Source organism: Palaemon carinicauda, chromosome 11 (genome assembly GCF_036898095.1).
Source record: "Palaemon carinicauda isolate YSFRI2023 chromosome 11, ASM3689809v2, whole genome shotgun sequence".
NCBI classification, from domain to species: Eukaryota; Metazoa; Arthropoda; class Malacostraca; order Decapoda; family Palaemonidae; genus Palaemon; species Palaemon carinicauda.
The window spans coordinates 20,240,716-20,245,715 of NC_090735.1; positions in this window are offsets into that span (position 1 = coordinate 20,240,716).

Sequence of the window (5,000 nt, forward strand, 5' to 3'; positions counted from 1 at the left end):
TAAAATACATCTCTCTTAAAGGGTGTCAACACAACCTTGAATAAGAGAGAGAGAGAGAGAGAGAGAGAGAGAGAGAGAGAGAGAGAGAGAGAGAATTAACCCTACCTCTCACCTTTTAAACAGAGAAAACTAATGATTAGAATATATATTACGTTATTTTAGATATTTGATATTTATTAAAAAGGAAATCATAGCACCAGTAGAATAAACTTGACGGCTAAAAACTTTATTAATTTTATGTGTGCAAATGTATTCGTGTTTTATAATTTATGAATAGACTGTCAATCATCAATTGTTGGACTGCCACGGTTGTATAATTGATTGACTGAGATTTCTCTGGCATCGTAACAGTCTCAAATGTACATTAGATGTAACGAGAACTCGAGGGATATATACTGGCTTAATATTTCTTAAGATGACTTCGTACAATTCTCGATAAATTATTGTTTTCAACCTGTTGCTGTCAAATCGCAAACATGAATAGAGCTGATTCTAAGAGCAAGCGTTTATGGCGTTGCATTTTAAATGGTTACGTTTGCATAAAGTTTATTTACATATTGTCCTCATTGACCAAACTATTTAACCAAAAATTTGAAAAGGAAGATATTCGGATATATAGAAAATACGCTGTGTAATACTAAGTGCATTACATCCTTACTTTTAGTGGCCAGTTATAAGACACCGCCAACCTCTCCCCAACTGTGAGCAACGAAGGGGGAGGTGAAGGGGTGATTAATATAGCTCTTTGAAAGGTCATTGGTCACATTAATTCACCTTTATATCAATAGAGTGGAAATGTTTAATAGACAAAAATATCATTCTAAAGGTGCAATTAGATTGTAGAGTTTTTTCCGCGAGTTGCTCTCAGACAGCTGCTCTATGGAATGTAAACAGGCTGCAGAGGACTCTCCGAGATTTTCTCTCTACTCTCGCGAGTGTTTCTCTTCTCTCGCGCGCGCTACAGTCTAAACACTTTAGACAGCACGCTCGTAGAGCTAGGTTGTTGCTCTCCACTCTATCCAGTGAATATTCAGATCTCTGAAAGTTTTTGTTACTCTCGCGAGAGAACATGTGCCAAAAAGTGGAATAAAGACCAAACAATTGCATTAATTCAGCAATACGAGAAATTTCCTGAACTGTGGAATGTGAATTTGCCTGAGAACAGAAACAAAGATCTGAAAATTAGTAAAATTAAAGGAATAGCTGAGAACTTGGGAATTAGCAAAAAAGAAATTACAAGGAAATGGCACAATCTTCGCAGTCTAATGTGTACTGAAGCTAGAAAATTAAAGAAGAAAAAAAATGGGAGTAGAGCTGAAGAAATAATTGTGAAAAAAAATTAAAAAACAATAAAAAAACACTACCCACAAACACACACTTCAATACCCGTTATTTTTAACGAGCACGTGCACTGGATTATTTTTTATTATTTGAAATTTTTTTTTTTTTTATTAAATATATTTAATTCAAATAAATGCCCAAAATTTACATATTTAATTTAAATATTTGAATTTAACGAGAACGTGCTGTAGATTATTTGTTATTATTATTAAAAATAAAAATATTAAATACATTTAATTTAAATAAATGATTAAAATTTAAATATTTAATTTAAATTTTTGGATTTAACGGGCACGTGCACTAGTTACTTTGTATTTATATGTTATGCTTTCTTATCCTAACCTACCCTCCCTCACTTACTGCTCACTCCAGCATTTTTTGTGTTTACACAGTGTTTTATAAAACACTTTATTTCTTCAGGAACTGACTAGCTCTGAATTGATCTGGAAACAGGAATCAACCAGAGCAATCTGAAAGTATTAATTTGGAAACAGGAACCCCCAAACATACGAAGTTCTTATAGCTCGATGTATCTTCCTCAAACAATTTTCTTAATAATTTTGCATGTGCTCCATCTTCTCCCCTTCTGCTTATCCATTTTCGGACCCACAAACTTCTTTTCCTTTTCTTTTTCACTTCGTTCATAATTATTAATGCAGCAGCAACACGGTACTTTTGAGACATGCTCTCTCAACCTCGCTAGTTGTCGACTGGCACTGGCTCCAGTGTAAATAGATGCGCGAGAAATCTTACCCAACTCTCGGACACTTTCTCTCGCGACACTCACTCACAGCTCTCGGAGAGAAAAACTTGCTGGTAGTATAAACACGCTGTAGAGAAAGTCGCGCGAGAGTAGCCGTCTCTCGGGAGAGTTTAATCTACAGTCTAATCGCACCTTAACAGAGCTAAGGTCACTTAGTAGCCTACAGACCTTAATTACTGCTCTAGTACAGACTGGCCCTTCGGCCTTTCTGTTTCAGTAACTGCCGTCTCTGCTGTATAATTTAACTTACTTTGTTTGTTATGATACTCTTACATTAATCATTCCCAGTAAATGCAATGGAATTAGCCAAATAAACAACAATTAGACTAAATGAAATTAGAAGGAAATATACGAAATAATAAAAGTACAGACGACGTTAGTTGACCTTATCAGTGAATTAAAAAAGGTTTATGTGAACAGAGAACTAGAGGGGCAATCAGTAGAGAGCAGACCTACGCCACGGCAGCTTACTTCTCTACCTTTAGCTCGACTTTGAATCCTCGACCTTTGACCTTAACATGTATTAATTGGCGTGTATTTTCCTTCACTTAAATATGAACCAAGTTTTAAGTCTGTGATAACGATGTGCAGACTTATGGCTGATTATGTGAATTGGACCTATTGCTTGACCCCAACCTTCGATCTTGGCCTTCCAAAATTTAATCATTTCCAGCTTTTTACATAAAAGTTAATCCCAGCAAGTTTCATTACTCCACGATTAAAATTGTTGTACGCGAGCTGTTCATACACATACACATTCACACACACACACACACACACACACACACACACGGGTACAAACAGGACCCACTAAGAGACGCTCTTGGTGGGTCCTGGGTAAAACATTACCCCCTTCCAACTTCATAGGCGGAGGTAATAAATTAAATGAGAAAAAAATAAGGTGACATTCTTTAGCCTATTTCGTCTGTAGATTTTCATAATCAAGACATTTAAATGAACGTAAATCTGAAGTTTTATTAACTTTAATTATAAAGAAAAAAAAAACCAGGATCTTTAGAATAAATTTTGCCAGTTACAATTGTATGTAGTTACTCGTAATTACTCAAGGACGCCTATTGGTCGCTAACGTTGGAACTCGATTTTAACCAACAGATTTTTAACGAAAACAAGAACATTCTTTACCTCAAGTTTATTGTTTCCTTTGACAATCTTATAAGATTAGGTAAGTCAACATACTTTCCAGAATCCTGGGTGATTTTCCACAAAATCATCGGGGCATCTATCTACGAATCCTGTGGGGATTTACCGCAAAATCATGGGAGATTTACCACCATTATCCTTGGAGATTTACCCCAAAATCCTTGGGATTAAATCCCCTAATCCTGTGTGAGATTTACCCCAAAATCCTGGGGATTTACCCACTAAATCCTGGTGGATTGATCCCATAATCATGTGGTAGATTTAACCACGAATCTTCGGGATTTAAGTCAGAAGGCTAGGGGCATTTACCATGAAGGATAGGGACATTTAACCCCGAATCCTGGGGGATTTAACCACAATTCATGTGGGAGACAACCACAATTCATGTGGGGGATTTAACCACAATTCCTGTGGGGAATTTAACCACAAATCCTACAGGGGATTTCACCACAAATCCTGTGGGGAGTTAATCCCGAACAATTGGGGGGTTTCAAGATCGAATTCTTAGGGGATTCAACACAGAACCCTTAGGGGATTTTACCATGAAATCCGGAGATTTAACACCCAATCCTCGGGGATTTAACCATGAAATCTGGAGATTTAACCACGAATCCCGGGGGATTTGAATCCAAATGCTTGGAACATTTAACCACGAATTCTTGGGGATTTAACGCTGTATCCTGGGGGATCTAACAAAACATCCTGTTGGGGAATTTTACTACAAATCCTATTGGGATTTAACCACAAATTCTGTGGGGGGATTTAACCAAAAATCCTAATGAGGGATTTTATCCCGAACTCTTAGGGTTTTCAAGTCCGAATCCTTGGGGGATTTAATCAAGATTCCTCGGAAGATTTAACCCAGAATCCTTAGGGGATTTAACCCAGAATCCTTAGGGGATTTAACCCAGAATCCTTGGAGATTTAACCCAGAATACTTAGGATATTTAACCGAAAATCCTTGGGAGATTCAACCCCGCAATCTGGGGACTTAAGACTCCTCGGGGATTTAACCATGAAATCCGGGAATTTAACCACGGATCCTGGGGAATTCAATCACGAATTCTGGAGAGATTTAACCACGAATTCTGGGGAATTTCATCACGAATCCTGGGGAATTCAATCACGAATTCTGGAGAGATTTAACCACGAATTCTGGGAAGATTTAACCACGAATTCAGGGGATTTAATCACAAATTCTGGGAAGATTTAACCATGAATTCTGGGGAATTTAATCACGAATTCTGGGGAGATTTGATAAAAAATTCTGTAGGGATTTAATCCCAAATTTGGGGGGATTTAACCACGAAATCTGGTTGGGATTTAATCACGAATCATGGGAAATTTAATCACATTCTGAGGGGATTTAACCAAGAAACCAGGGGGAGATTTAACTAAAAAACCAGGGGGAGATTTAACCACGACTTCTGGGGGAGATTTAACCACGACTTCTGGCGGAGATTTAATCACGCATTCTTGGGGATTAAACACAAATCCTGGGGGATTTAATCACATAATGGGGGATTCAACCAAGAATCCTTGGGAGAGATTTAACCGCGAATTGTGGGAGATTTAATTACGAATTCTTGGGGATTCAACCAAAAACCCTGGGGGATTTAATCACGAAATCATGGGGATTTAACCACGAATTCTGGGGGATCTAACCACGCATTCTTGGGGATTAACACGAATCCTGGGGGATATAATCCCGAATCCTGGGAGATTTAATCCCGAA